This window comes from Balaenoptera physalus (genome assembly GCF_965194825.1).
Source record: "Balaenoptera physalus genome assembly, chromosome: 17".
NCBI classification, from domain to species: domain Eukaryota; kingdom Metazoa; phylum Chordata; class Mammalia; order Artiodactyla; family Balaenopteridae; genus Balaenoptera; species Balaenoptera physalus.
In genome coordinates this window covers 47,214,795-47,236,052 of record NC_138895.1, presented here as the reverse complement: position 1 = coordinate 47,236,052, position 21,258 = coordinate 47,214,795, and the positions used below count along the sequence as shown (strand labels likewise).

Sequence of the window (21,258 nt, the reverse complement as noted above, 5' to 3'; positions counted from 1 at the left end):
TGTCCAACTCCAAGGTCATACTGTTAACCACAGCCAACTAATGAGATGTAAATCAGTGGTGAGCTGAAGTTGGTAGTGAGAGCATATTATGCACATCTCTTCTCAAATCTGTGTTCAGTGAAGTCACATTGGTAGCTTGAAATCAGCCATGGTGAGTGTATTTATACCACAGAAATTGGTAAATGCTACAAATCGGGTTTTTCCTCAACTTCCCTGCCCTAAGAGCTGGTTGTTATGCATTTACCAGCACATGGCTGGATGCAATATAGCTGTTTTTAAAAATCTGTGATTGGGAAACAGTGAAACTGGTGAATAGCAGACATCAAAGCATTGAATAATTGAGGGCAGGGAAGCCTCTTGTACATTTGTCCTGAGTTGTTTGCCAGGTGAGATAGATTCCTGTGAACAGGGGAATGGGAGAATGAATGATCCTTGGAGCTACAGAGAGAAAGGAGTCAAGCTGGAGTGAGGGTCTGAGGATCTCAAACAGAAGTATGCAATGTACATTTCCCCACTTATTCCTTGATCCTCTTTTTGAGTGCTGGTATTTCTTATGTGTCACATATAGGAACATAAATAAAATAGAATCCCTTTTCTTGTGAAGCAAACACGTACACAAATAATTGCAATGTAATGTGAGAAAAAGTAATAAAAAGCTGTGCGCATCAATTTTTAGTGAGGTGGGAAATTATTTGTCAAAACTACTGCAAGTAACCTTTTTAGTGCTTCACGGATCTTCTGAGGCTCCTTTATTATGATGGATTATGTTTAAAAAAGCCCCAGGTTATACAGACGTTGTTGTGTTCTCAAGCCATGATGTTAACGTGAACAGCAGTAGAGACCAAGGTACCCCATGAACATCTGTTTGTCCAAGTAAGTTGGTGAAGACGGTCAATTTTAGCTTTTTGAGGGTAACTTTCTTCTCCCTTTCTGTAGCCTTCATGTTTTCTTCAGGTTGTCAACTGGGAAATAATCTCGTATGTCGTTCTTAATGTTTATTGACAGACTGCATGCCTATCCCTACTGTGTACCATTTCTGTCACTGTGTTGTTTAAACACACTTTCAGTCTTTTAACTTCAACTTTTGAATAAAAGGATTTTTCTGCTGCTAAAGGGACTTCAGCAAACTGTAATAAGCCATAATGGAAAAGAATACGAAAAAGAACATATATTTCAAGAATTTTGTGAGATAATTGTTAAACACAGCTATTATTAAAAACTTAATTATACTCATGTATAATTAAATTATATTAAAACAAAGATAATAAATATTCAAAGTTCCTTGCTCCCTAGGGTTTTTTTTTTTAAATCTTCTGAAAATATTGAAAATATAGCTACCTGAAGGCCTGTTCTGCAAGTTTGTCCCAGAGAATAGAGTGCCTCATTCCTTTATTTATTTATTTCTTTGATGTGGACCTTTTTTTTTTTTTTCCACACACACACACTGTATTTTATTTTTACAAGAGATAAATAAACTGACACCAAGCATTGTAAATGGATGACCACAACAAAAGCAACAATGATTGCAATTACCAAACACGAAACACACTCATACTATGTCATAATATTGACATTCAGTCCAGTAATCCTCCACTGTAACAGCTTCTTTACTTTGCAGTGAAAATTGATTTGTATATTTTTTGCCTCTGAGTCCTTGTGGATTTTTTTTTTTATTCAAACAGAAAGTCACAAAAATTATAATCATCCTCATCAGTTCACTCAGTCCCATGTAATTAATTTTTTTTATCTTGATCTTTTGTTAGCACTTTTATGAATTCATCAGTTTTCCATTAGAGTTCTGAAAATGTTTATTCATTCAGTTCAGCAGTACAGTCAGTTACCAGAAACCTGTACTTGTCAGAGGATGTGGACCATTTTTTTAAGTCTTTATTGAATTTATTACAATATTGTTTCTGATTTATGTTTTGGTTTTTTAGCCCAGAGGCATGTGTGATCTTAGTTCCCCGACCAGGGATCCAACCCACATCCCCTGCATTGGAAGGTGAAGTTTTAACCACTGGAGTGCCAGGGAAGTCCTGCTCCCTAGTTATTTTACTACATTATACTATTATTTATGCTCCTGAGCTTATTTATGTCCGTTAGGTCTCTATGGTGAAGAATTAGATTAACAGTGTGCTACTACTGCACATCTCTTTCCAACTCAACTCTGTTCTCTGTGTACCAGGATGTCACACTGGTAGCTTGAAATTGGGCGTGGCGCTCTCATGGAAAGTTAGACCACAAATCTGCAAGTGCTACAAATCAGGGCCTGATTTATTGTTTTGTTGATTTTTTTTTGAATTTTATTTATTTTATATTTGGCTGTGTTGGGTCATCGTTGCTGTGCACGGGCTTTCTCTAGTTGCGGTGAGCAGGGGCTACTCTTCATTGTGGTGCGCGGGCTTCTCACTGCTGTGGCTTCTCTTGTTGCGGAGCACGGGCTCTAGGCACGCGGGCTTCAGTAGTTGTGGCTCACGGGCTCTAGAGCGCAGGCTCAGTAGCTGTGGCGCACGGGCTTAGTTGCTCCACGGCATGTGGGATCTTCCCGGACCAGGGCTCGAAGCTGTGTCCCCTGCATTGGCAGGCGGATTCTTAACCACTGAGCCACCAGGGAAGTCCTGTTGATTGTTTTTTAAGCATAATTTCTGTGAGGATATGGCCGAGGAAGAATAGGCATGTTGTAGTAATGAATGAACCTCAAAATCTCAGTGGCTTAGCACAATGAAGTTAATCTCTTTCTCACAGAAAGCTTGATGAAATTGGTGACTTTCCAGGGTACTGTCCTCCTTGTCGTGATCTGCCACTCCAGGCTGCTCCTCTCTTGTGGAACTTCATCTCATGACCTCCATGACCAGCATGGCAGGGGAGGAAAGAGCTGGAAGGCGGCGCTGTCTCTTATATGCTTCCTCCCAGAAGTGACACATTTCTCCTCTCAGTCCATTGGCCAGAACCAATCACATGATCCTGTCTAATTGCAAGGTCGGGTGGAAAATTTGGGAGACAACATGGATATTCTATCAATACTAAATATCTCAGTGAGTTTTCTGGTAAAATAAATACCCAAATTTAGGGTCCACTTTTATATTCTCTCATAGCACCCTATACTTTCCTTTGTAGGAGTTATCAGAATTGTCATTGCATTAGTTCCTAATACCATATTATGGTCTGATTGTCTGTTTAGTAACTTGTCTCTCCCAAAGCTTCATGTAGGCAGAGGTCATCTGTCTTATTCACAGTTGTATTCCCAGTGCCTAGCACAATGCTTGCCATATAATATTTTGGTTTGTCAAGTTTACTGCTATATTTTTTAGGTGAATGAATAAATATATATTCTACATTGTTATAGGAAATGTACATAATCTACATTTCCTATAGTAGGGAAGAAATTATGTGAGTGATACATAAGTGCTTTTAAAAATTGAAAATAAGGATGACAGCACTTACATGATCAGTAATCCCACAGAGTGATGGTGGAGTTGATTTGCTGTTATAGTTCTTTTAACAATTCAATGTCTATTATTCCTCTGGTTGCATACAAAATATTGACACATTCTCTTTAGTGGAAAACATTGATAAAATAGAAGATCTACTACAGCAATTTTAGATGTTCTAATTTACCTACATTTATGCTACTGTATGTTTTCTCAGTTTTCATTTAAAAAAAATTTTAACCCCTTTGGGTACTATTAGAGCATCTGTGTGGGGTGTTTTCCCTCTAAGTTTTTAATTTTATTATTATTTACTTTTTATTTTTTATTTTTTGGAACTAAGATCCCATAAGCGCCATGCAGCGCTTATGGGATCTTAGTTCCCTGACCAGGGATTGAACCTGTGCCCTCAGCAGTGAAAGCACCGAGTCCTAACCACTGGACTGACAGGGAATTCCCTAAGGTTTTTATTTTTTACAAAGAGTGTTTGAATTAAACAGTGATTGATTCTGAGTTTACTCTTTTAATTTTTACCTTTTATTACCATGTGACAGACTTGAAGTTCAGTAAAACCATGATAAAACAACTCTGGTTGTTTATCTTTCACAATGGGGAAAGGGATATTGAAAATCTATACCGCACACACTTTCTCCATGAATCTAACGAGATTTAAAAATCATCTTTTTGGGACGAAATTGAGTTATTTGTAACGAGGTGGATGGACCTAGAGTCTGTCATACAGAGTGAAGTAAATCAGAAAGAGAAAAACAAATACCGTATGCTAATGCACATATATGGAATCTAGAAAAAAAAACGGTACTGATGAACCTAGTGGCAGGGCAGGAATAAAGATGCAGATGTAGAGAACAGACTTGAGGACACGGGGTTGGGGGGAAGGGGAAGCTGGGAAGAAGTGAGAGAGTGGCATGGACATATATACACTACCAAATGTAAAATAGATAGCTAGTGGGGAGCAGCCGCACAGCACAGGGAAATCAGCTCGATACTTTGTGACCACCTAGAGGGGTGGGATAGGGAGGGTGGGAGGGAGACGCAGGAGGGAGGGGATACGGGGATATATGTATATGTATAGCTGATTCACTTTGTTATACAGCAGAAACTAACACACCATTGTAAAGCAATTATACTCCAATAAAATGAATAAATAAATAAAAAATCACCTTTTCATGATCAAATATTTTATCTCTGGTGTCTGAGGAATCCTTGTGATTATTGTAACTTTGTTTCTTAGAAAAGAGTAAAGAATTAGGCTGGTTTCTTACTGTATAAAAAGTTATTTCCTCCCAAAACAGAATGTTTAAGAGAGATTACAGTTTTCAACCTCAAACCTATATATTTATGTCAGAGACTTAATGTCTGGGTCGTTAAATACAAGCAGAATCATAAAGATAGCATTCCCAAGTTACATTCAGGGGAAAAGATAATATTGGCCCTAAATTAGACCAGGGATAAGCTCCAGACCAATTTTTAAAAGCTTGGTAATAAGTCATTCTAAGCTTGATTTACTCTTGTTTCTGAAAAGCCTTTCTTAATATCTCGAGGAGACACTTTAATTCCTTTGAGGTCGTGGGTGATTTGGAGTTGATGTTACTCCTCTTTAACCTTACTAGTAGTTCCACAAGTACTATAAAAATGGGCAAACAATCCAGCGCTGGTGTCAGCCTGATCAGTGTGTGGCCGACACTTATCTTTCTTCCAGATGGTCTCACAGGCGGGCCAGCTGGGCCACTGCCAGCATCTTCTGATTGCTATTGGAAATGGACCAAACTTTATACATCAGGGGATCTAAGAAGCAGACTGTTCTCCATTGTTCACATTCTTCTATTCAAATTCATATTCCCTTAAGGACTATATGTCCTTTTGCCTGTCTACAACTATTATGCCTGTTTTTTCACTCCCTGAAAGGCTCAGTAATACTTTTGGGGGGATAATGTGTTGGCCTAAATAGACTTTTTATTGAGAATAGAGGTAGTGATACATTTTCCTTGACATGGCTTGGACATGCTATTGTTTTCCCAATTATTTTTATTATGTATTTTGGAGATTTTAAATTTTTTTAAATGACTGAAACCCAGATGTTCTCTGTCCCCAAGGACTACTTCTGTTCTCATTTCATGCAAACCCAGACACACAACTCAGCAGCATTATACAGTCTTTAGAAAACCCACTATAGGATGGTGGTTAATAGGGTGAATTCAATCTGTATTCTGGCTGTGGGACCCTCAATATGTTAATTACCCTCTCTAAGCCTCAGTTCCCTTATCGCTAAAATAGAGATGATGGTAATAGTACTCACAAAGTTGTTGTCAACATAAAATTTAAAAATTCATGTTAAGTGTTCAATAAATTGTGGCTATTTAGTAGTGGGCAGTATAAAGTTTAGAAATATTTTTTATTAAAGAATAATTGAAACGTATAAAAGTGGAGAGAAAAGTACAGTGTACCCTCATGTACTCATTTCCTAGTTTCAATGATGATTATTTCGTGGTCAATCTGATTTCATCTTATTTCCCATTCCTTTCCCCAGTATTCATTTGAAGCAGATCTCAGGTTTCATATCTTTTTACCCCTAAATATTTTAGTATATGTTTCTAAAAGATAAAGAGAAGCCTCATGTCTTTAAATATTATCAGTAACCTCATAAGGTGATGATGGGCTTGATCTGCAGCTGTAGTTCTTTTCCTTTAGCAATTTGACATCTATTATTCCTCTGATTGCATACAAAATATTGACACTTTCTCTTCAGTGGAAAAATTGATAAATAGAAAATCTATTTTCTATTTAAAATAAAACCATAATAACATTATTAATATTGGTTAAAATTAATTAAATTTATAAATTTTTAATAAATTCCATTAAATTAATAAAATTAATAAATTTAATGTCATCAACTATCAATCCATGGTTCAAGTTATTAATTTGAACTCAATTTAAAAAATATCAGTTTAGGGCTTCCCTGGTGGCGCAGTGGTTGAGAATCTGCCTGCTAATGCAGGGGACACGGGTTCGAGCCCTGGTCCGGGAAGATCCCACGTGTCGCAGAGCAACTAGGCCCGTGAGCCACAACTACTGAGCCTGCGCGTCTGGAGCCCGTGCTCCGCAACAAGAGTGGCCACGATAGTGAGAGGCCCGCGCACCGCGATGAAGAGTGGCCCCCGCTTGCTGCATCTAGAGGAAGCCCTCGCACAGAAACGAAGACCCAACACAGACAATAAAAAAATAAATACATAAATAAATAAATAAAAAATAATAATTAAAAAAAATCAGTTTATTTGTTTGTATCTGGATCCAATTAAGGTCTACACATTGTTATTGTTGATATTGCTCCTAAGTCTTTTTAATCCATGGTTTTCTTATCCTCTCTTTGCTTTTCCCCTTGCAGTTTAACTGTTGAAGAAACTGGTCGTCTGAATTTTGCTAATTGCTAACACCTCGTGTGTAGCATGTTCCTTTGTCTCCTATGGTTCTTGTGAACTGGTTGTTAAACCTTTTTTTTCTTTTTTCTTTTTTTTGAATTGAAATATAGTTGATGTACCTTATTATGTTAGTTCCAGGTGCACTACATAGTGATTTGACATTGGCATACATTATGAAATGATCACCACGATACGTCTAGTAACCATCTGTCCCCACACAATGTTATTACAATATTATTGGCCATATTCCTCATACTGTATATCATATCCCCATGGCTTATTTACTGTATAACTGGGAGCTTGTGCCTTGTAATCCCCTTTACCTATTTCACCCCACCCCTACCTCCTCCCCTCTGGCAACCACCTGTTTGTCCTCTGTATCTATTTTCTTTGTTTTTTAAGTATTTGTTTATTTATTTAATTTTATTTTTTTGGCTGCATCAGGTCTTAGTTGCGGCATGTGGGATCTTCCACTGTGGTGCACAGGCTCCTTGTTGTGCCGGTAGGCTTCTTTCTAGTTGTGGCCTGCGGGCTCCAGAGCGTGCAGGCTCCAGAGCATGTGGGCTCTGTAGTTGTGGCACGGGGGGTCTCTAGTTGTGGCCTGCATGCTCAGTAGTTACAGTGCACAGGCTTAGTTGCCCTGCAGCATGTGGGATCCTAGTTCCCTGACCAGGGATTGAACCCACATCCCCTGCATTGGAAGGAGGATTCTTAACCACTGGACCACCAGGGAAGTCCCAGTTTTCTTTGTTTTTAACTTAAAACTTTTTAATTTAATTTAATTTTTTGTAAAATGACAGTTTTTTAAATAAAAAATTCTTATTGAAGTATAGTTGATTTACAATGTTGTGTTAGTTTCTGGTGTACGGCAAAGTGATTCAGTTTTATATGTATGTATATATATATACACACACACACACACATACATACATATGAATATATATATTCATATTCTTTTCCATTATGGTTTATTGCAGGATATCGAATATAGTTCCCTGTGCTATACAGTGGGACCTTGTTGTTTATCTATTTTATATATAGTAGTTTGTATCTGCTAATCTGAAACTCCTAATTTATCCCTCCCCCCTTTCCCCTTTGGTAACCATAAGTTTGCTTTCTATGTCTATGAGTCTGTTTCTGCCTTGTAAATAAGATCATTCATATTATATTTTAGATTTCTTACATAAGTGTTATCATATGATATTTGTCTTTCTCTTTCTGACTTATTTTGCTTAGTATGATAATCTCTAGGTCCTTCCATGTGCTGCAAATCTTTGTTTTTTAGATTCCACATATAAGTGAGATCATATGGTATTTGTCATTCTCTGACTTATTTCACTTAGCATAATACACACTAGATCCATCCATGTTGTCACAAATGGGCAAGATTTCATTTTTTAATGACTGAGTAATAATATTGCGTTGTGTATATATACCACATCTTCTTTATCTGTTCATCTATTAATGGATACTTTGGTTGCTTCCATATCTTGGCTATGATAAACAATATTGCAATAAACATTTGAGTGCATAAATCTTTTTGAATGTGTTTTGGTTTTTTGGAGTAAATACCCAGAAGTAAATTTACTGGATCACATGGCAGTTTTATTTTTAATTTTTGAGGAAACTCCATACTGGTTTCCATAGTAACTGCACTAATTTACAATCCCAACAACAGTGCACAAATGTTCCTTTTTCTCCACATCCTCGGCATCACTTGTTATTTGTTGTCTTTTTGATAATAGCTGTTCTGACAGGTGTGAGGTGATATTTCATTGTGGTTTTGATTTGCATTTTCCCGATGATGAGTGATGCTGAGCATCTTTTCATGTGCCCGTTGGCCATCTGCATGTCCTCTGTGGAAAAATGTCTATTCAGGTCTTCTGCCCATTTTTAAATCAGGTTGTTTGTTTTTTTGATGTTGAGTTGTATGAGTTCTTTGTATATTTTGGGTAATAACCCCTTATTGGATATTTCATATGCAAATATCTTCTCCAGCTGCATTAAAAAAAAAAAATTATTTATTTATTTATTTGGCCACGCCAGGTCTTAGTTGTGGCATGTGGGGTCTTCGTTGCGGCATGTGGGATCTAGTTCCCTGACCAGGGATCGAACCCGGGACCCCTGCATTGGGAGCACGGAGTCTTAGCCACTGGACCACCAGGGAAGTCCCTGCATTTTTTTTTTTTTAATTTTTAAATTTATTTTTGGCTGTGTTGGGTCTTCGTTGCTGCGCACAGGCTTTCTCTAGTTGCGGTGAGAGGGGGCTACTCTTCGTTGTAGTGCACAGGCTTCTCATTGTGGTGGCTTCTCTTGTTGCAGAGCATGGGCTCTAGGTGTGCGGGCTTCAGTAGTTGTGGCGTGTGGGCTCAGTAGTTGTGGCTCGTGGACTCTAGAGCGCAGGCTCAGTAGTTGTGGCACAAGGACTTAGTTGCTCCACGGCATGTGGGAATCTTCCCTGGCCAGGGATTGAACCCGTGTCATCTGCATTGGCAGGCGGATTCTTAACCACTGTGCCACCAGGGAAGTCACTCCAGCTGCATTTTTGTTTTGTTGATAGTTTCCTTCACTGTGAAAAAGCTAAAAGTTTGATGTAGTGTCATTTGTTTATTTTATTTTTTGTTGTTTCCCTTGCCCGGAAAGACATATCCAAAAAAATATTGCTAAGACTGATGTTGAAGAGTGCACTGCCTATGTTGTCTTCTAGGAGTTTTATGGTTTGGGTCTTACATTTAAGTCCCTAATCCATTTTGAGTTTATTTTTGTAGATGGTTTGAAAAAGTAGTCCAGTTTGATTCTTTTGCATGTAGCTGTTGAGTTTTTCCAAGAGGAATTATTGAAGGGGCTGTCTTTTCCCTGTTGTATATTCTTGCCTCTTTTGTCATAGATTAATTGACCAGATAAGTGTGGGTTTATTTCTGGGCTCTCTATTCTGATTCATTGACCAATGTGTCTGTTTTTGTGTGAGCACCACACTGTTTTGATGACTGTAGCTTTGTAGTTTAGTTTGAAATTGGGGAGCATGATACCTCCAGCTTTGTTCTTTTTTCTCAAGATTGCTTTGGCTATTTGGGGTCTTTCATGTTTTAGTACAAATTTTAGAATTATATGTTTTCTGTGAAAAATACCTCTGGTAGTTTCATAAGGATTACACTGAATCTGTAGATTGACTTGGGTAGTATGGTCATTTTATCTGTCATTCATTCTTCCTTTCTTAGCTGGAATACTATTTGGTTACACAGTGGTACAGTTTACATAGGAAAGTCAGGATAAATGCTTGATTCTCTGTCTTTATCAATGTTCAAAATAATAAGCCAGTTCACTAGTATCCTCCAGTGGTGACCAATATGTTTTATTTTGCTTTAATATCTTTGCAAACTCCTGAAGTCAACATATTTGTTGTATTTAAATCCTTTTCCATTATTTTTAAAAAAATTTATTTATTTATTTATTTATGGCTGTGTTGGGTCTTCGTTTCTGTGCGAGGGCTTTCTCTAGTTGTGGCAAGCGGGGGCCACTCTTCATCGCGGTGCGCGGGCCTCTCACTATCGCGGCCTCTCTTGTTGCGGAGCACAGGCTCCAGATGCGCAGGCTCAGTAATTGTGGCTCACGGGCCCAGTTGCTCTGTGGCATGTGGGATCTTCCCAGACCAGGGCTCGAACCCGTGTCCCCTGCATTGGCAGGCAGATTCTCAACCACTGCGCCACCAGGGAAGCCCCATTATTTTTTGTATTGATGCTTAATGGTTCCATCTTTGGTCAAGTTGATGCCTGAGCCCCACTGACATGACTCTAGAGTCTTTGACACCTTCTCTGTTGTCTGACAAGATGTTGCAAGCTCATCCTTTATTTCTCTGCCCCTAGAATCAGTCCTTTCTAAGGAGCCCTTATTTCTTTCAGTGAAAATAGTGTTTCAAGTTCACAATTGGGGCACTAGTGTGCTTATTTCTACTTTTTTTTGGTCTTTTGTTTCTAGAAATTCTCATCAGACAGTGCTGGGAAATATAGTTTTTGTTTTAAAGATAAAATGAATCATTTGTTCATACTGATACTTCATATTCAAATTCATGACTACAGGATTTTTACTTAATCTCTTCTATCTAATTTATTTATTTTCTGTTCATGCTAAGATCCCCAGTTCTCAATAATGCTGGGTATGAGAGAATTTTTTTTTCAAATTTTTTAAATTAATTAATTAATTAATTAATTTATGGCTGTGTTGGGTCTTTGTTTCTGTGCGAGGGTTTTCTCTAGTTGCGGCAAGTGGGGACCACTCTTCATCGCGGTGCGCGGGCCTCTCGTTATCGCGGCCTCTCTTGTTGCGGAGCACAGGCTCCAGACGCGCAGGCTCAGCAATTGTGGCTCACGGGCCCAGTCGCTCCGCGGCATGTGGGATCTTCCCAGACCAGGGCTGGGTATGAGAGAATTTGAACATCACATAATTACTCTCATTTGCTTTATCCCAAGTTATACACACAACAGCCTCAGACACTGACAGTTCATACTCTAAAACTTTAAAGATTTTCATATTAGTTTTTGTTCTTAACAGTCCCTTCTATCCCTAGGGTGTATCCCACAGGGGATGTCAGTCAAATTACTGTGTTTTTAAGTCATTTAGAATAGTCCCTCTCTGGTGGTTATGCCACCATCTGGATATACAGTTATGTTCATTTTTTCCTTTCATTTTTTGTTAAGGATTGATTGCTTTTTCTCAATTTAAGTATCAATTATTTAAATATTTACATGATCCCAAAGTTAAATCTACCAAACAAAGTGCATCTAAAGAAGTCTAGTTTGTGTTTGTTTCTTCTCTACCTCATTTCCTCCTTCCTTCATAGGAAGGAGGCATTATTATTTTTATTTTATGATTATCCTTTTGTTGTTTTAAAATATAATCATATGTTTAAAAAATATAAGCAAATATATTTTTTATACTGTGTTTCCTTATAAGCCTAGCTTACTATTCTTCACTTAATATATCCCAGAGCTTATGATAGACTTCTAGAAACAGGGCTGCTAGATATAGGAAATATAGGTTTGAAAGCAGTAGGACAGAGGTTTTTCTGCTCTCCCCAGTACTTTCCTCTGCCCCAGTAGGAGCACTCTGAAAGCTCCAGGCTCCCCACTCTCTACTTGCTCTTTTTATTATGCAGAGCTCTTTAGGGCTCACTCCCTCCTCCCTCCAAAGCTCCTGACTCCCCCATCCAGCAAAGACTCAGGTATCAGGACCCTACCATTGGAAGCCACTGGGAAAATAAATCCATAAGTAAACAAACAAATACATATATATTTCAACTGGATATATGATATATTTCAAACACATTTTTGATCTTTAAAATATATAACAGCAAAACTCAAATTGTAATGCCAACGTAAATAACCAGTAGAGATAAACATCTCTACAGTTTAAAACTTCTGTGTCTAAGCCACTGAAATCTGTGGACTTGGCTTATAGAGAGAAAAATTATTTTTTAAAAATGTCTAATTGATTGGGAAGTAGGAATATTGTCCTTTAAGCAAACTCCATAGAAAGAAATCAAGTTAAGAGTGATCACTCACATCAGCAGTTTTCAGCTTTCTTGTCCCTCTTGAAAATCTTCCTCTGGCTAAACTAATTTGGTTGCCATCCTAACCAGGAGTTACTTGCTCATCTCGATTTCAGTGCCATGGACACTCGCTTCCCACATTTGGAATGTCTTCTGTTTCCATCCACTGCTTTCATCAGCAGTTGGCTTAAAACTCACGTTCTCCAGGAAGCTTATCTGACCCAATCCACTCTATTAAGATCCTTTCTGTATCCCACATGCCTCAAATTTAGAGTTGTCAGATTTAGAAAATAATAATGCAGGATGCCCAGTTAACTTGAATTTCAGATAAAGAGCAAATACTTTTTTCCTCTTCCTTTTAGCATGGGACATGCTTATACTAAAAATTCTTTGTTATTTATAGAATTAAAATTTTAACTAGGGGTCTTGTGCTTTATCTGGCACCTCAAGTTTAAAGGTCTTAAAAAACAAGTAATTTCCAAATATTGTTACACTTGATTATTATGTTGCTTTCAAAATTTTCCATGAGTTACTTTATGTGTGTGTTTTGCTTTCTAAGTAGATGACAAACTCCTTGAAAGTGGAAACTGTGTCTTCCGCGTTTGTAGTTCACCTCTCCGGCACTTTGCTCCCCACACTATGCTAGTCATCAGTTAATGTTTGATGAATGAATAAATGAGCTAATGTTTGATGAATGAATAAATCCTCAGAGTGAGTTTTGTTTTTGATTAAAGAGAGAAATCTTTGAGTTAAACATAAAATACTATAAAAATAATTTAAACTATTTTAAAACCAATCTAAATTCCTAAGGCTGATTTAGAATAAAATCAGAAACTATTATTAACATTTTATTATTTTTTAAAAATTTTATTTATTTATTTATTTATTTTTGGCTGTGTTGGGTCTGTTTCTGTGCGAGGGCTTTCTCTAGTTGTGGCGAGCGGGGGCCACTCTTCATCGCAGTGCGCGGGCCTGTCACTATCGCGGCCTCTCTTGTTGCGGAGCACAGGCTCCAGACGCGCAGGCTCAGTAGTTGTGGCTCACAGGCCTAGTTGCTCCGCAGCATGTGGCATCTTCCCAGACCAGGGCTCGAACCCGTGTCCCCTGCATTGGCAGGTGGATTCTTAACCACTGTGCCACCAGGGAAGCCCTATTAACATTATTAATGATTTACATTCTAAGATTTTTATCAATGAACTTACATGAACAACTGTTATTAAACATAGTTATAAAAGTTGGGTCAAGTTGTGAGTTCTTTTTGTGAGTAGAAGTTATTTTCATTTACTGTATCCTGTCCTTACAAAGTTGTACCATTATCTTACCTGCAATATACATTTATTTTAATTAAATTTGGTAGCTGTTTCTTGCTTCACTTAAAAAAAAATTGTAGTAACAGTTGCTTCTAATCTCTTTAATCACTAAGTCAATGCAAAAAATTGCCTTCTGTCAGAATCAGTATCTGTTGCGTCATATTGTCAGCGTCAGCAGTGCTTCGGCCCTTTTGAATCAGCAGAGGGAGCCAACCTCCAGTTTTGCTGCAAAGTCACTGCCTTCTAGTTCCAAAGGTGCAAATGTAGGGGCTACTATGTGAAGGCCATTTATTTGTTCTTAGTATCAAGAATGAGGGCATAGTTAAAAAAAACTAATTGAGATAACTCCATAACCAGGAGCAAGTTTATGTTGGAAATTGAGTGGGGTGCAGTTAAAGCTAATGCCATGAATTACGGTAATGAAAGCAGTGTAATTTGCTGTTAATTCTCTAAACAAAACAATCCCATGCATGTCAGGATTTTGACACTTTAATCTTGGTTTCTGAAGGCGCTGGCAAGGTTGTAAAGAGAAAACCTAAGGGGAGGCATGTTTCATCACTGGGACAAAGGATACAGAGCAACAGACAAAGAAAAAGGAAGGGGGTTTGAGGGGTGGGCGGAACAAGAGAGGAGCTCTTCTTTTAATCTAAAAGGAACAAAAAGGGAAATGGTGTTTAAAAACACACACACACACACACACACACACACACACACACACACACACACAAAACAGAAACTGTGTGACCGGAGGGAACCTAACAGCGGAATTCAGTTTTCTCTAGCAAGGAGTGGTTTGGGGCCAGTGGAAGAGGAAGTAGGGATTGAATGGAAGGAACCCTTTTCAGTCCACCTGGAGGGCTGGCAGGGGTGGGGAGGGGTGGGAAACCAGCACAACCAGGCCAGAGCAGAAAGCAGTGTTGACTGCAGCCTTGGACTAGCCTGGGCTGGGGAGGGTCCTGACAACAAGCTAGAATTAAGGGTGGGTATAAAAATAAAAACATTCAAAACAAGCTCTGGTGAGGTGAGAGGTGGAATCAAATTTAAAAAGAAAGGAAAAAGGAAAATTATTAGAGAGATACGCTGTAGACTTTATTTTAAAACAGTGATTTTTTTTGTTATTAAATAAAAAATTGAAAAATTATTTTTCCTAGAAATGTGGTATGGAAGATTATAGTTACAGATCTCCATGCATTTGAGCATACAGGGCCATCATCAGAATTTTTTCCCCCAAATTGCTAAGAGCTTTAATTAAAATATCGCCTGTGGTCTCACCACCCCAATATTATAATCATTGTAACATTTTGATATGTATCCTTTCGGAAAATGCATGTGTCCACATATAGATATATTGGATATTTAAAAAAACAATGGTATCACCCTATATGGAATAATGGTAGCTAAGGCCTGTTGAGAGCTTAGTAGATGCTAAGTGCTGTTGTCAGGGCTTTCTCTGTAATATTGCATTTAATCCTCACAACAACCTGGTGAGGTAGTAATATCATTCCTATTTTGTAAATGATGCCCAGAGAGGTTAAGAAACTTGCTCAGAGTCACACAGTTAATAGTTGGTACTTGATCACCGACCATCTGACTCTACAGGCTTTTAATCCTTATAGCAAATTATCTTCCATATCAGTATTGGATAATCTGCTTTCTTTTCACTTAAAAATAACATATAATGGACATCCTTTCCTGTCAATACAGAACTTCATCATTAATAAGTCATCATAATGTATCAGTCCTCCACTGATGGACAATTTAGGTGGTTTCACATTTTTTGCTATTATATATATACATCTCTTTTCATTTATTCCATTATTTTAATAATTTATTCCTAAAGGTGGGATTTCTAGGTTAAATGCTTTTTGGGGGGTAACACTGTGATTTCATTTTGAGAAAATTTCAATGAGCATTCCACCAGCATTGAGTTCTGAAGGCTTTGCGAGCTAACCTTGAAGTTGTACTCACATGTCACAGACTCCCTGTTGCCACCTAGTGGCACCATCTCTAAATTGTTAGTAGCAACATTGTGTGATCATTCAAGAACTCTTCAGGGACGATCTTGAGCAAAATGTCCTCAATTTTTCATTATTATAAATAATACTGTAATGATTAAATTTATTCATATTTAAAATCACTTCCTTAGGGAATAGAGTCATAGACATTCTACACATTGTCAGAAGGTATAAACATTAATTTTTTGTCTTATAAATGTAATACATATTATAAATATAATAAAGAATGAAAATTACGTTGAATTATAAGAAAAAATAAAATGACCTGTAATTTCATCAGCCAGAAAAACCACTTTTTAGGGGCCATTTAGGTAAATTTTATTTTAATATTTTAAAAAACAAAATTAGTGTTATAAGTGTCACAATTTAATAACCTGCTTTTTTTTTAAAGTTCATTTTTGGGGGAGGGGTTATATCTTACTGATCTGACTGCCTCCTGGGGCTCTTAAGATCAGGAACTTTGCCTTATTTACTGTTGTATTAGTAACACCTGCAACAGTGCTTGACAAATACTGGTTGACCAAGCAAGTTTTGCAAGAGCTGAAATTAGCATGTCTTTTTCTTTCCTTTTTTCCTCCCCATTTTTATGAGGTTAAGTCTCCCAGGCTATGGAATGCTTGATCCCACCTTAAGGGGAAATAGTTTCAATATTTTTTTTTAAAGATTTTTTTTTTTTTGATGTGGACCATTTTTAACGTCTTTACTGAATTTGTTACAATACTGCTTCTGTTTTATGTTTTAGTTTTTTGGCTGCGAGACACGTGGGATCTTAGCTCCCCGGACCAGGGATTGAACCTGCACCCCCTGCATTGGAAGGTGAAGTCTTAACCACTGGACGGCCAGGGAAGTCCTTATTTTCAATATTTTAATTTACTGATTATTTCGGGCTATTCTTAGCTCTGCTCTCCCTCTTCTTTTCCCTTACTGCTTTCAGTAGTCAGGTGGCATGAGAGACAAAAGGAGCTCCCAGATGAGTGTAGTTAGAAAACTTGCTGTGAGAGAGAAGTGGGCAGCCAGGTAATTGAGTGGGGAGAGCCTGGGGCTGGAGGTTCAACCAATATGTCCCCGTGGTTGCCCCTTAACCAACCCCTTGGTTGCCTGGGGTGTAAAATGAAGGGGCTGGCCTCTGGGGTCCTTTGCAGCCTGAAGGGTGTGGGAGTCGATGATCCTAATGTCTGCTTGTGGCGGGCTCGGGGGGACGAGTGTCATCTTGAAGATAGAGGCAGATGGGTGAGGAATGAGGCACCAGCAGAGAAAGGGGGGGCAGGGCCGGCTGTGTGCGTGTGTGACCTGCTCTGTGACACAAACCCCTACTGCACGCAGAAGGACCCCTGCTTGGTTTAAGTTCTGCTTTGTCCATCTTGAAAATTTTTAATCATTTTTGAAAAAGGGACCTCACATTTTCATTTTGTACTGGGCCCTGCAAATCATGGGTGGTGGTCCTGGGTAGAGAAAAGGATGGAGGCGGAGGGACAGAAGACAAGAGAGATGTGGCATCGAGGGCAGAAAGAGCAGAATGTGAAAAGAAAGGGGCATGGTACCCCCCCATCTAGTGCCTGCCACCCAGGTGTTGCATCCCCAGAGTCCCCCACCAAATGCTCCACCAATTACCTGAATCCTGGGGTCCCTTTCGGCCTCCTTCGTGTATCCCATAACCCCTCATCAGCCACACTTTCCAGTATCTACTGTTCTCCCCCTTCACAGAAAATTGTCAGGCAGCCTTCGTTAAGAGTAGTCACTTTTTTTTTTCCCTGTGAATTCAGCAGAATTTGCACCTTAATCCACTAAATATTTTGAAGTATAAGCTTATGTCTACTTTGCCTGACACTTACGCTCAGGCCTGAAGAATCGGGAAGTTAGAAAACATCTATCAAGTGTGTGCACCTTGGCTGAAGGCAGAGAAGCCACTCCCACCTGCTCAGGTGTTCTTTGTCTCACCAGGCACAAGAAAGCCGGGAGAGAATCTAAAGGCGTGCTTTCAAGAGTTTGTGGCAGCTCGCTCTTTGCAGAGGGAGTGAAGCTATGCAGGCTGGGTGACAGCAGCCTGGAAGTTAAAGTAGGCCTGGAAAGACGCAAAACATGGTCTCTAAATTTAATCAGTCATTTCTTACAGAATCCCAGACATTTAAATCTCACAGCTGAATTGCCAGATTACCTGCGGGCATTGCAAAGAATTGAGGGGTAAGGTACCATGAGGTATTATTAATTTACAAATAAGTATTATTTACTTACCTTCAACAACATGCCAGGTGCTGTGATAGGAGCTTTAAGTATTTTTCTGCATATGCTCCTCATAACAACCCAGTGTGGTAAGTAGTTACTGGTTTCATTTTACAGATTTTAATCTCGAATACAGAGATTAAAAATATGTATTAGGTCTCAATAGTAGAATCAATATACAGAGAGCTTTTTGAAGGCAGGGAAGGTGGTCCTTAAGGGATATGGAAATAGCTATATTCCCATTTATTTGATTCATTCCTAGACAAGTAAAATGACTTATTCGAGTCTTCAAGGTCCTGCTCTGGCCATCGAGTTTCCTCTGACCTTATGTCTGGGAGTCAGGGCCCTGGAGGTGAGACTTCTTAGACCGCTCATGTTAGACTTCTCAGATTTCCCCCATCTGAGACTTCCCATCTGCAAAAGGAACAGGTGGAGCAAGATGGTCTGTAATGGGAGATCATTATTACCTCTCTTTCCTCATTAGCCTCTAACAGAAATTCAGTATTTCCTATACAGGCCACAAACCACAGTTTTATTAGCAGTATCTGAGACTTAAAAAAAATTTTTTTTGTATACATCATTTAATTAATTAATTTATTTTAAAATTATTTATTTATTTATTTTTGGCTGCATTGGATCTTCGTTGCTGCGCGTGGGGTTTCTCTAGTTGAGTGGAGCGGGGGCTACTCTTCGTTGTGGTGCGCGGGCTTCTCATTGCGGTGGCTTCTCTTCTTGCGGAGCACGGACTCTAGGTGCGCGGGCTTCAGTAGTTGTGTCACGTGGGCTCAGTAGTTGTGGTGCGCGGGCTTCAGTAGTTGTGTCACGTGGGCTCAGTAGTTGTGGCGCACGGGCTTAGTTGCTCTGCAGCATGTGGGATCTTGCTGGACCAGGGATCGAACCCGTGTCCCCTGCATTGGTGGAGCTTACATTCTAGTAGAGAGGAGGGGAGGGATAGACAATAACCAAAATAAAAAAAGTGCACTATATAGCCTATGGTGACAATGAATTCTGATAAAAAATGAGGTAGGGAAGTGCTGTTGGGGATAGGTTGTAATAATTCCTACCAATGGGAAGCGGGTTGACTGAGGAGCGAATTTGAGGAGGAAGTACAGCGTGGGTAGCAGAGACCCTTCTGCTGCCTTCCCTTTGCCGATCTGCCTGCCAGCAGAGAACATTTGTTCCCAGTTGTTTTCGGCCACGTGTAAACCTTAAGGGCCCAGTGGTGTGGGGAGCACTCCCTGTGGTGATCCAGCGTCCTCCGTGACTTGACGGGATGAGTCTCTCCAGGGGGCCTGGGGCTCCTACATCTAGAGCCAGATTCTCTGTACTAGCTTGGTCAGTTTTCTTATTTTTTTAAATTAAAAAAAAATTTTATTTGTTTGGCTGCGCCGGGTCTTAGCTGTGGCACGCGGGATCTTTGTTGCAGCATGCGGGATCTTTTTTTTCAGTTGCAGCATGTGGGATATTTAGTTGCGGCATGTGGGATATTTAGTTGCAGCATGTGGGATATTTAGTTGCGGCATGTGGGATCTAGCTCCCTGATCAGGGATCGAACCTGGGCCCCCTGCATAGGCAGCGCAGAGTCTTAGCCACTGGGCCACCAGGGAAGTCCCTGTCAGTTTTAAAAGTGATGTTTTGGTCTCCACACGTGGATACTTTAATTTCTTCGTTGCTTTAGAACATTGGCAGGGAAACGGGATGCTATTTGTTGGTGTTCCAAATCAACTCCCCCAGTGTTTTTGTATTTGGGTTTTTGATGCATTTCTTCCCTTCTGAATGTGAGTCCTCCAGGGCAGGAAGGATATTGGCCTTTTCCTCTGCCTGGGATATCCCTACTGCCTAGGATATCCCTACTGCCTAGGATAGTACTTGGCGCAAAGAATGTACTCCATAAATCTTTAAGTTTCATGTAAAGTACAGTAGTCACTGACTTTTGGCTGTGGATTCGTCGGAAGCTTACTGTGCTATAGGTCAAATGAACTGTAAGGGCAAAGGCATTTTTTTGTCTGAAACTGCCCCTATTAATCTATAACTTATTTAAAGGGATAATAATACTTTCCATGGAACATATATTTAAAACAAACCCTTAGACATTATGAAATCTTTTCTAAAAAGCAGGATATTAGGTGATTTTTTTTCCACACAACTCATGTTAACTTGACAGCTCCCACAATTAACATTGTAATTCACTTGTGAAGTCCAAGGTGAGTCAGTATTTAAGGTTTCTACCAACATAGCATTGAGTATAGCCTGGAATGTAAAATTGTACATGTGCTATTTCAAGAGCTTCAGATATTTGACAACCAATTATGTAGCAGACATGATGCAACTACTGTATACACACACGACACATTGTGCTGGACACGGGCTTACACAGAGATAAATAACATACACCCTCAACCAGTGAGCTCCTAGGGACTAGGGTTATGAAATAATATTAGGGCTTATATGTACCTAGCACTGTCTTAAAGGCTTTTTTTTTTTTTTTTTTAACACATTTAATACAACAACCTGGTAATTTAGCTGCTATAACATTCCCCACATTTTACTGAACATGTAGCAAGCAGCCTTGGGAGATATACTGTCTCCCTCTGGAGCAAAGAGCAGTTTCCCTGAACTCAGGGTTCCTCTCCTGTAATCACACTGCATGTGCAGGTTTTTGCATCTCCCTGTGGGAACCGGGGCTCAAGGAACCAGTGTAATACATGCTGATACTCTGGCTACTGCAGTTGTCTTCAGTAATAGACTGTCATTCATTTCTGACCCAGGAGTTTCGTGTATTCTGCCAGCATCTATGAAAGTATGGCAGGCTAACTTGCTAGTTTGCAAGTAGGGCAACATCTCAGACCCTTCCCAGTTCTTGATGTTCATGAAGGGGGAAATTGGAAGACAAATGGTTCAAGAACTTGCCCAAAGTCACTCTGCCAGTAAGTGGAGGAGGTGGGATCCAAACTCTTGCAGTCTAGGGAAGCTGATGAGCTTACTTCCAGGCATATGCGGTTTGAGGTGCCTTGGGCCATCTAACTGGTGCTATATCCAGTAGATCTTTGATCATATATGGAGGAACCCAGAACGTAGATTCACATTTGGGAACCGGTCATATTAATGTTGTTGCCGAGATGATGAAGTGGGGATTGAATGTATGGATTCCTCTAAAATCTTGGTTATGGAGAGACAGAGGTAGCTTGAATGCTAGAGAAGGACATAGAGGAAAAATCACTTATTTATGAATTTTTAATTTGAGATAGACCTGAACATGTAAAAATATTGTTGGAAAAGAACCACTAGCCGGATGAGATTGGA

General features: G+C 39.3%; 1 long non-coding RNA gene across 1 annotated transcript in view; it reads left to right on the top strand.

Moving 5' to 3' along the window:
- LOC309646452 overlaps nucleotides 1-21,258 on the top strand; it is a 333,740-nt gene that overhangs the window by 250,146 nt on the left and 62,336 nt on the right. The window lies entirely within an intron of this gene.